Source organism: Amblyomma mixtum, chromosome 2 (assembly GCF_055824585.1).
Source record: "Amblyomma mixtum isolate Tamu chromosome 2, ASM5582458v1, whole genome shotgun sequence".
NCBI lineage: Eukaryota > Metazoa > Arthropoda > Arachnida > Ixodida > Ixodidae > Amblyomma > Amblyomma mixtum.
In genome coordinates, this window is record NC_143013.1 from 109,547,613 (window position 1) to 109,559,644 (window position 12,032).

At 47.5% G+C, this 12,032-nt stretch overlaps 1 protein-coding gene across 2 annotated transcripts in view; it reads right to left on the reverse strand.

The window, feature by feature from the left end:
* Window positions 1–12,032, reverse strand: part of LOC149360536 (uncharacterized) — an 80,765-nt gene that overhangs the window by 60,587 nt on the left and 8,146 nt on the right. The gene's annotated exons all lie outside the window — the stretch shown is intronic.

Genomic DNA, 12,032 nt, shown 5'->3' on the forward strand with positions numbered 1-12,032 from the left:
CACGCACCAACGCTTCCCCGTGAGGACTGAGCGTTAAAGTTGCCCATTGTACACATGCGGCGTGAGCCAACGCAAATATCTGACTGCTATTTTCAATATCCAGGGTTTGGTTTAGACATGCACCCGGGACGTCTTGGACTTTCTTGTAGCAGCTCGCAAACATCTTATTTAAAAACGAGGTCTCCTGAGAAGTTATCCAAGGCAAAATGTTTAAATTCATTTCAATGAGCACACTCCGGATGATGGATGTTGCAATTTGTTCTGAAGACCTGCAACTTCAATCGGACTGTTTTTTTTTTTTTATGGGAGGGGGGGGGGGGGGGGGATCAGAAACCAGACCAATAAAAGGACGATGGAGAGAAAATCAGGCAGCCGCTGATGATATATTCAAGCCTTTCTGACCGTTATGGATAACCTTTGTGGAACAAAATCAAGGCGTGCCTTGGCGGTGGCAAGAAGAAATGTTTTTATAGTCGAGGGGAGCCCGTCAGCCAGTGCACGGGCGTCAGCAGAGGGAAGCAGCTGTGCAACTAAGTCCTTACTAGCTAAAGAAATGAAATAAAGAGTAGAGGACAACTTTCATTGATCTTTTAGCCGCCTCACTTGCCTTTTGAAATGAAAGGAATACTGAGGTCACGTGCATCTGATAGTTGCGGGCTAAGAAGGTCCGTCGCACTGGGGAAGTTTGGTTTAATAGGGCTTAACATCCAGAAGCAGCTTAGGCTATGAGGGACGCCGTAGTGAAGGGCTCCGGAAATTTCAACCACCTGGGGTCCTCTAACGTGCACTTAGATCGCACAGAACACGGGCCTCTAGAATGTCAACTCCATCAGAATTCGACCTCCACGACCGGGACCGAACCCGCGTCTTTCGTGTCAGCGGCCGAGCACCGTAACAACTGAGCCACCGCGGCGGGCGCACTGGGCGAGTGGCTGAACCCTTTCAGCCTCTTTGGCACCCGGTAGCCGAACAACGACGTACGTCTAACAACTACATCCACCACACGTCAAGATACCCGAGCCGAGGGCATTACGTTTAGTTGCATGCAGTTACAGCATCAGACGGTTTCTGAGTTTTAGATCTCTGAACCACCTGAAGTTTTGTTCTTTTTTCTTTTGCTGACCACTTAATAGCAACGATCAGTCCTGAGTGTAAATATAAACTAATGCATTTCAGCATCTATATAAAATCCTAGATGTACAACGCTTCCTACGCTGTGTTCTAGTTGGACTGATCTCCCCACTAGCAGAGTTTCTAAGCCCGCCACGGTGAACATTCCGCATGTCCCCTTACAATGGTCAACAGAAATTTAGAGAAATTTTTCACGTAACACTCAACATGTTGGCAGATCACCGCCTCGATATCAACTCAGTTTTAGTATTCTCTATCGCCGGCCTGACGGCGATACTCCAGACGATTGGATGGAAACTACCGCATCCACGCACTTATGAGTAGCCCGCCGCGATGGGTCAGTGGTTATGACACTCGACTGCTGGCCCGCAAGACGCGGGTTCGATCCCGGCCGCGGCGGTCGAATTTCGATGGAGGCGAAATTCTAGAGGCCCGTGTACTGTGCGTTGTTTGTGCACGTTAAACAATCGCAGGTGGTCGATATCTCCGGATCCCTTCACTACGGCGTCCCTCATAGCCTGAGTCGCTTTGGGACGCTAAACCCCGATAAACCCCCCCTCCCCCCCACCCCCCAAAAAACACTTATCAGCGAAGACGTTCGATTAACTTCTTTTCTTTTCTGCAACCATTTTACCTGAAATTTGAATACTGTTTCGCAGTGTTTATTAACATAATCAACAATTTATCATTTCGCATTGATACATTCTCTTAAAAAACTTCCTGCAGCTTCGGCAATTAAATTGCTTCGGTGAATGCCTTCCAACTGTACCTTTCAAACTATGTACGCAGCGACAACGCAGCAATAAGCGTGTGATTTACATATATGTTTACTTTCTCGCCTTTTTTATTTTGCACGGATACGGGTTTATGGAGCCCATCCCATTTCCTCTGGAACTTCCTTACTTCTTGTTCTTTGGTGTTTCTATGAAAGGAATATAGACGCCAAATTTTTGGTTTCGTGTTTCTGCTTTGTAATGGTACGTTAGAGATCATAGTCTAATCGTTGACTTCAAGTGTTCAAAAAGCCTTCTGTGGTTACTCTTTCAAAACGCAAGCAATGAGAACATCTCGCACACTCACCGTTTCTAATCGCCGAAGTTAAAAATCTCACCGAAGGAGTACGCTTCGCCAAATACCGCAAAAGCTCCTTTGAAGCAATGCGATTAACAGACTCAGTGATATGCTTACCTTCGGGAATGTCGATAAGTTAGACAGAACTGGCCGTAAGCCGCGAAGCCACTACCAGCGCTATCCCTAGCACGTCTAATATTTCAGAAACTGTGCGTGCTGTTCATTACTTATACGTATTCCTGCGTCGGTCCCAAATAGGTCAACGAATATGTCGAAGCCACGTCAGCTCTGCAGCAACATTCCTTCTTCCACATTTCCTAAAAGTCTCAGGAATATGAAAACGGCTTGCAGGTCGAACCTTTGCAGTTCGACCTTCAGGCCCTCAAAGTGGCCCTCTCAGGTTTAAAGGATGTCAGGTCGCAACAGTGTCCTTTTTTTACATTTAAGCGTTCTGATATACTTTTGTGGTCAGAGCTTCAGCGTTCAGAACACCCGCGGAGCCTTTAGGCATCGCTAAATTCTGAAAGTAGCAGTGCCTTCAATGTCGTTATGTCGAGATTTCGCACATGCAACTTAACTATTGTATATGTTGCATATCGGGTGTGTTTAACACTGAAAGCTGCGAGGGACCTGTACTCAGGTCAAAGGGGAAATGTATGAAATAGGCGAAGCATGTATTTTAAAAGCCCCAGTTTTTTTCTAGAATACTCATTAAACCTTTCCCCTAACCTGGACGATTTCTGCAACTGACTACGTGTTGTACCCATACTGCTGGCGGTAACTTGCGCTCACCGTGCATCTTCATTGATTGCGTAGGCGATGAGCGAAGCTCGTATTTTTGCTTCTAGTTACAATGATTGACGCGAGATTCTGCAGATGCCACGTTTTTCGATTTTTTGGATGAATTTTATTGGTATCTTGGTAAACGCATGTGTTTGCACACGAAAGCTCGCAACCTTTTCTCAGCTGACGGTGTGTGGCTGCAATAAATAACGTAATGTGATATTGCTTCAAACGAAACAATAGCTGTGATTTTGCTGTGATTTTGCTAGTGGACCGTCAGTTTATGATGCAGCCAGTGATCGATCTGCGTCGACATATCTTGCCACTGCTGTGAACGAAGCTCTTAAAATGTTGAAAAAAACACATCTGTACTCTATGAGAAATGCCACTAGGTTTGCTTAGGCCTCTTCGAGTCTTTGAACACATAGTGCGCAGAGAACATTTTTGCATTTGGAGGGCAGTTAAATGCGGCAAGTGCGGTCGTGAATTGAACACAGCAAATTTTGTTCATTAAAAAAAACCGCAAATATTCTTGTTATGGCTGCGAGGAAGTTTTATTAGTTCAGTATCGCGGCCCGTAAAAAATATCCATTATTAAAAATACAGAGTTAGCACCAAGAAGTTTTCTACGAACATATGCAACGCTTATAATGTGGCTCTCAAGACTTCCAAGCTACTCAACGACGCGATGACTTCAAAACACAGAGAGGCATAACCCGCCTTAAATTTTCTTGTGTTTGTAAAACCAAATTTTATTGCGATCTGAGCGACTTTGCCGGACACTCCTTTACTTGCACACAGTCTGCTTGCACACAGTTAGAAATTTACCTTTTTCCCTGCTGTGGCAATGGGCCGAGCCTTTTTTCAAACTTGGTCGGCCCGACAGGGCCCATTAGAAGGATAATGAGCCTGGTTCATGCTTTGAGTCCCCGATCGGCCCGGACTTGGGCCTCAAAGTAGGGCTCGAAGCGTAAACAGCTGGAACTTCGCGGAGCTGGAGCGGACTTCAACTGCAAATGCTTAGAGGGCGAATCATAGTGTCAACAACTTAGCGACCTTTGGACGTAGGCTAACGGATTAATTGGACAATGAGGTATTGATTTAATGTGCGATAATTTCGCGGGGCTTATTTAGAAGCTCGTTGGCCAGACTGAGGCGTACGTATATCGTAGCACGCCTGGAAAGCATGTGCAAAAAGTCAAGCATGGGTGATTTCTGCAGGACGTGCAGGCCGTGCTCGAACCAAGAACACATCGACATAAACTGGAATGTCTCCTTTCCTGCAAACGCAGTTCACGATAAATATTCGTATAAAGGCGTCATAGGATCCAGAGAGGTAAAACAACAGCAATAGCAAAATGGGAATTATATGACCTCTATATACCCAGGCTTCATTTGCATGCGCGAGGATAACCTTTCAAGAAGCAAAACAACCAGGAGGATAAATGTCTTCCTATGTAGTGGAGCTAAACAGCATGGAAGCAAGCAAATATCGAAGCAGAAAATTGGCGAAAGGTTACGCTAGTGGCTTAACATGACTTATACCAGGGAAAGCTGCGCACATCGGGGACGTCATCATGCTGTGCGCGTCAACTTTAACATTCACCACCGGACCGCGGTTGCCTACTCACCACCACCGCTAACTAGTCAACGCAACTGCATAACCGACGGTCTGGGAGGGGTGAAGCGCTCACTGATGCTGTTAAGAAACTGCAGATACCCACTTTTCTTTAAATACTATTTGTAGAAATTCGCCGTCATTAATTATTTCATTGATTTAATCCCGTTTACTCTGTGGTATAGATCAGGACACTTTATATTTCCTTCCTTTTCATCTGGCCCCAACATGACATTTGTCTCTTTCTTCAGATACTGTAAGTGGGGCGGTTCAGGTTGATGCATTTACCTGTGTGTCAATGTACATGAGTAGACGCTGATAATCGGTCATTTTATGTATGTATAAATGGTAATACGTATTTTTCTTGTTACGTTGTTCTGCCTGTTATAATATACCGGCGTACAAAAAGATTGTTTTCCGCAATAAACTGAGTTCGTAGTAAGCGCTCTTTCTCATCATCATCAGCAGCAGCCTGACTACGCCCATAGCAGGGCAAAGGCCTTTCCCATGTCTCTCCAATTAACCCTGTCCTTTGCCAGCTGCGGCCACCACGCCCACCTAACTTTCTGCCGCCCCCTGCTACGTTTGCCTCCTCTTGGAATCCCCTCTGTTACTTTTTAAGGAACAGCGGTTATCTTGCCTTCGCATTGCATGCCCTGCCCAAGCCGATTTCTTCATCTTGATTTCAAATAAGATATTATTAACCCACGTTTCTTCCCTCACCCACTCCACTCGCTTCGATCTCTTAACGTTACACCTATCATTTTTCTTTCCATAGCTCGCAGCGTTGTCCTTAACTTAAGCTGAACCCTCTTTGATAACCTCAGTGTTTCTGCAGGTAAGATGCAGCTGTTGTATAATTTTCTCTTGAGGGATACTGGTAAATTGTCATTCCTAATCTGAGAGAACCTGCCATATGCGCTCCACCCGATTCTTATTCTTCTAGTTATTTCCCTCTCATGATCTGGATCAGCTGTCACTACCTGGCCTAAGTAGACATATTCTCTTACATCTTCCAGCCCCTCGCTACCAATTGCGAACTGCTGTTTCCTTGCTAGGCTGTTGAACATTACTTTGGTTTTCTGCAAGTTAATTTTTAGCCCTACCGTTCTCCTGTGCCTGTCTAACTCATTCACAATGCTCCTCTTTCCAGCAGTTCACCGCCTCTGTCTTGGCCACTACCCCGTAGGTGGTATGTGCCATTTTATTAGAGGCCAGCCAACCAACCAACGCATTCATCATGCTTTGCAGTTCATGTCCTGAGCGGCTTAGCAGGGCATTGTCATCAGCGAATCTCAAATTACTCAGGTATTCTCCATTAACTCTTATCCCAAACTCTTCCCATTTCAGGCCCCGGAATACCTCCCGTAAGCAGGCGGTGAATAGCATTGGCGAGATCTTGTCTCCCTGCCTGACACCTTTTCTTAGTGGAATTTTATTCCTGACTTTATGGAGGAATATAGTATCTGTGCAATCGTTACAAATATCTTGCAATATTTTCACATAACACTGTTCCACACCCTGATTCCGCAATGCCTGCATGACTGCTGCGGTTTCTACTGAGTCGAATGCTTTCTCGTAATCAATGAAGGCTATATATAGGGGTTGGCTATATTCTGCGTATTTCTCTATCACCTGATTGATAGTGTGAATATGGCTTATTGTTCAGTATCCTTTACGAAAGCTGCCTGATCATTTGGTTGATTGAAGTCTAAGGCTGCCCTTACTATATTAGCGATTACTTTAGTAAATACCTTGCATCTTGAATAAACAGCGCGAACGAAGACGAGCACAAAAGACAAGAAAACGGACGACACAGCGCTGTGTCGTCCGCTTTCTTGTCTTTTGTGCTCGTCTTCGTTCGCGCTGTTTATTCAAGATGCTTAACCAACTATCCAGCCAAAACGTGTTAAATACCTTGCAGGCAACGGACAGTAAGCTGATCAGTGCGTAATTCTTCAAGTCCTTGAAGACTCCTTTCTTATGAATTAAGATAATGTTAGCGTTCTTCCAAGCTTCTGGTACTCCCGAGGTCTCAAGCATTGCGTATATAGCGTGGCTAGTTTTTCTAGCGCAATCTCTCCTCCGTCCTTCAACAAATCTGCTGTTACCTGACCCTCAGCAGCTGCTTTCCCCCTTTGCATTGCTTCTAAGGCCCTCTTTGTCTCCTAGCGCATACTTCTGGTTTTTACCTAGTTGCAGTCTTCTCTTCACTGCTTTTAGGCAACCTCCGTTCTTTAGATCATGCTCGATTTTCTCCATGTTAAACTTTTTTATGTCGGCTACCTTGCACTTATTTATAAACTTCGATAGCTGTGTTAGTTCTATCCTGCGTGTGGAGTTAGACGTCCTCATGCTTTGGCGTTTCTTAATCCGATTTCAGTCTCCTGGGATAGCTTGCGGGTGTTCTGTCGAACCATCCGTCCACCTACTTCTGCGGCGCACTCTGTAACGATATCTGTGAGATTATCATTCTTTGTTTCAACACTACGGTCGTCTTCTTCAGTTAAGGCGGAAAATCTGTTCTGCAGCGAAGTCCTTACTTCATCTACCTTCTCTCTTAATGCTAACTCGTTAATAGCCTTCCGCTTCACTAGTTTCCTGCATTCCCTCTTCAAATCTAAGCTAATACGAGACCTTACCATTCGGTGGTCACTACAACGGACCTACCGAGGACCTCCACATCATCTACGATGCCAGGGTGCGCGCACAGTATGAAGTCTATTTCATTTTTCGTCTCACCATTGGGGCTCTTCCACGTCCACTTCCTTTTGGCTCGTTTGCGGAAGAAGGTATTCATGATCCGTAAATTATTTCTATCTGCGAACTCTACTAATAACTCTCCCCTACTATTCCTAGATCCTATGTCATAGTCACCTACCGACTGGTCTCCAGCCTGCTTTTTACCTACATTCGCATTAAAGTCGCCCATCGGTACAGTGTATTAAAATTTTACTTTGGTCATTGCTGATTCCACGTCTTCATAAAACTTGTCAACTATCTGGTCATCATGGCTTGATGTAAGCGCGTAGGCGGCTTTCAGGCGTCTGTGGAAAGCGACCGAGCCATTGGATAGAGGGGGCCGAGCGTCACCGTTGGCTGCATGTCGTAGCCAATAGCAGCCCGTGGGCAGGTCTGGTCACCTGCTGCTGACAGGGCGCTGCGATGAAGCTCACCGTTGTGTGCATATCGCAGTGAATACCAGCCAATGGTGAGGCTCGGTCGCCAACCGCCCAATGGCCGGGTAGCTTTCGACAGACGCTTTAAAGCAGCGCGTATATCTTAGTGACCAATGGCAGAGGACCAGATGGACGCGAAATGGTCATTTTTAAATGGACAGCTAATAGAATACCGCCCTAGAAGACCACCCCTGCACGCACCCCACGCTACCTTCATTTTGTGTTCTGGTGCGGCGCGCACTCACACGTCATCATGTGATCTCTCTTTCCCCGCTCACCGAGCCTCGCGCTACGTGCAAGCTATGCACCAGCAGTGTAATCACTGGCGACTGAAGCTCCAGCCTGGAAAGGCTCCCTATAACAGCTATCTCTGTTACAAATTTACAAAGTTAATTATTAAAAATCAGTTAAATAGCTTGCTACTTAAGACGTTTCACCGGCTTTCTGGTGTCGGCCAGAACTGTTAATACTATGCCGCCAAAGCCGTATTTTCACCCTAAAAATCCTATTATTGAAAATTTTTAATGTTCGCTGAAACACCCGGTATATATGCGGTGGTCGAGAGTGTTTAGCACTTAAAGCAGCGAGCGGCCTGTTCCCACGTCAAAGGGAGAATGAATGGAACAGGAGAAGCATGTATTTTAAAAGTCGTAATCTTTTATAGAATATTCATTAACCCTTTCGCCTATCCTGGACAAGTTCTGCAACTGGCTACGTGTTGTGCCGACACTGCTTGCGGCAACCTGCGCTCACCGCGCATCTTCAATGATTGCGCAGGCGATGAGCGAAGCTCGTATTTTTGCTTCTAATTACAATGATTGACGCGAGATTCTGGCAGGTGCCACGTTTTCCGATTTTTTGGATGAATTTTATTGGTATATTGGTAAACGCATGTGCTTGCACACGAAAGCTCGTAACCTTTTTTCAGCCGACGGAAGCGGTGTGTGGCTGCAATAAATAACGTAACGTGATATTGTTTCAAACGAAGACTTAAACAGCGGTGATTCTGCTAGTGTACTGTGAGTTTATGATGCAGCCAGCGATCGATCCGCGCCGACATATCTTGCCACTGCTGTGAGCTGCCCTCTTAAAATGTTGAAAGGCAAAACTTTTAACGTTGGAAGAATGGCATGAAAAAATATAAATTTCACTTTAATCACATACCAAGTGTCATTGGCCAAGCTTTTGAGAATTTTGTTTGAAATATACACTGTGAACGTCACGATAAACGGCTTCAGATATCAAGCGAGGTCATTTATTCTTCTGTTAGACGTCACGAAGATCTTTCGAAGTTCTAAGAAATGAAAAGGGCGCCCAAACGCAGTTGCTATAATCACAGAGCAGCTACAAACACAATCATAAGTTCGAGCTTAAGGCACTGAAATGTGTCCTGCTATTTTCATCACAAATGGTCTCTTATTGTTTTTCTCTTCTCTTCAAGCTTAACTTCCCGACACTCTTAACACGCAAAGCATGCGTCAATTTTTTTATTTATCTTACTGTCGTGTCCGGTCGCTGTGTTGAATGCAGCGAAAGACGCACACGGTACTTTTAGACTTCGTTTATTTAAAGCTGATGAGGGTGCGACCAGCGTCGACCGAGGCAGGAGCCGAACTGGCCGCCCGAAGAAAGGAGGGAGTGGAGAAGCGTCCACGGCAGGGAGTGGCTTCCCAGAACAGGAGGAGGGTGCGGGGGCGCACCGTGGGGGGGCATCCGGCGACAGCGTGCGACGAGGGGCAAGCGGTCGTTAGGAGGAGGATGCGAGTGGTCGTTAGGAGGAGGATTGAGTGGTCGTTAGGAGGAGGATGCGAACTGTCGTTAGGAGGAGGACGCGGGGGCGCACACACACAAAAGCAATAAGGGGACACAACACTTCCTTCCCCCTTAGAAAGTTGCCTGGTATCGTGCAGGGGGTCGGCGCTCACGCGTGGAGGCGCGCTGGCTTTGTGCGCTCGGGGGAGAAACACTTGTAGGCTGGCTGTTGTTCGCTGTGTCTCCTGGGTCTGTCCTGGGCGAAGTCTCTTCTTCCGGGAAGAGGTGCCAGGCTATGTGGGAAAATGGTGCACGTGTTCTCTCCGCTGGCGGACAGCTCTCAGACGGCGTCGTAAATCTACGCAGCTGGTTGAGATGTCGGCGTGCTACTGTGCCATGTATGTTGACGAGCCAAGAGCGCAGGCCTATGCGTCTGACAATTGTAGCTTCCTCCCAGCGTGGCTTTTTCAGAAACTGTCGGGCGAGGACGCGCTGCCCCTCATTAAGCATGCCGCAGCGCGGAATTGCTTTTTCTTCCCGGAACGTCTCTGCCTTTGGCTCGGGGAGGATGGCTGTGAGCTGGGTTCGCATTTCACGCTCGAACATCATTTTCGAGGGGGTCTCGCCTGTTGTGCTCTGAACCGTCGTGTGCTGCTTGAAGAGAAAGCGCGCAAGGTGGCGCTGCAGAGAGCCTGTCTGATTTCTTTCAAGGGCGCGTTTTAGCTCGGCTACGTAGCGCTCGGCTTGTCCGTTTGTCGCTGGGTGGTAGGGGGCCGATGTAACTGATGAGATCCCGTTGTCGCGATAAAACTTGAGGATCTCCGCAGACACAAACGGTGTTCCGTTGTCCGACACTACCTTGCGCGGCAGGCCGAACGTTGCAAATAGTGATCGGAGGTTGTCAATGACTGCTGCCGAAGTCGTCTGTCCCATTTGCCTTATCTCAAGCCACTTTGTGTAGGCATCTACGACCACAAGGAAAGTGCAGCCCTCAATTGGTCCTGCAAAATCAATGTGCAGTGTGTGCCATGGTGTGTCTGGCTTTTCCCATTCTGGGACAGGAGCTTTCGGCGGGGCGCTCCGGCTGCTCTGGCAAGGCTTGCATTCTCGCACCACTGTTTCGATGTCGTTGTCAATGCCAGGCCACCACATGTAGCTTCTGGCACACTTTTTCATTGCAACGATGCCCCGATGTCCGGCGTGGATGAGAGACATAGCTTGTGCGCGTAGTTCTCTTGGCATCACAACTCGGGACCCAAATATGATGCAGCCGCGATGGGTGCTCAACTCTGTAGCTCGCCTGCGGTAAGCGTCGAAGTTGTCCCCTTTGAGTTTATGCACGTTGCCTTGTTGAACAGCTGTGTAAACTAGCCGGAGAGCTGCGCACTTCTGCGTAGATGCTGCAACTGTGCCTGCTGTAAGCGGAGGTTCTGGCAGTGCTTCGAACATCAGAACGTCTCCTGGTGGAAATGGTTCGTCAACAGTTGCGTCTAGTGGCAGACGGCTTAGCGCATCGGCGTTTTGATGTTTACTCCCATTGCGGTAGACCAGAGCGTAGTCGTACGCTGAGAGTTTGATGCACCAACGTGTCATTCGCGGAGACAAAGTTGGTGGCATAGGCCTTTGTGGTCCCAGAATGCCCAATAGCGGTCGGTGATCGGTTATAAAGGTCACCTTCCGGCCGGCAATGTACTGGTGAAAATGTGTCGCCGCGTAGACGATGGCTAGCCCTTCTTTGTCAAGTTGCGCGTAGTTGCGTTCTGCTTGCGACAACGTACGTGAGGCGAAGGCGATGGGAGCTTCCTTTCCTTGCTCGTCAGTTTGCGATAGAACCGCGCCGACTCCGTACGGTGATGCGTCGCAAGCCAAAAGCAGAGGCTTCCTTTCGTCGTAGTGGCGGAGGACTGTACATCTTCGAATCAGGTCTTTCAGGGCATCGAATGACTGCTGATGGCGTGGCGACCATGTCCATGTCACATCTTTCCGAAGGAGTTGGTATAAGTCGTTGGCCACGGTAGCTCTTTGTTCCAAGAACCGGTCGTAGAACGTCAAGAGTCCGAGAAAAGCCTGTAGCTCCTGCTTGTTTGTTGGAGCTCGTGCTTCTGTGATCCCTCGCACTTTGTCCTCGGTAGGGTGAATGCCTTCCGCATCAATTCGGTGTCCCAGAAATTGCACCTCTGGCACCGCAAAACAGCACTTCGATTTGCTTATGCACAAATTAGCGTTTGCTAGCCTTTCGAGAACGAGCTCTAGGCGCACTGCATGCTCTTCAGTGGAAGTGCCACTGATGATGACATCGTCAAGGTAGACACAAACTCCTGGGATGCCCTGAAGCACTGTCTCCATGAATTTTTGAAATATGGCCGGGGCTGCAGCTACGCCAAAAGGCAGTCGCTTGACTTTGTACAAGCCTTTCAGTGTGTTAATTGCCAATAATTCAGCAGTTGACTCGCTCACCTTCAGCTGCTGATACGCCTGGGTGAGGTCCAATGTGCTGA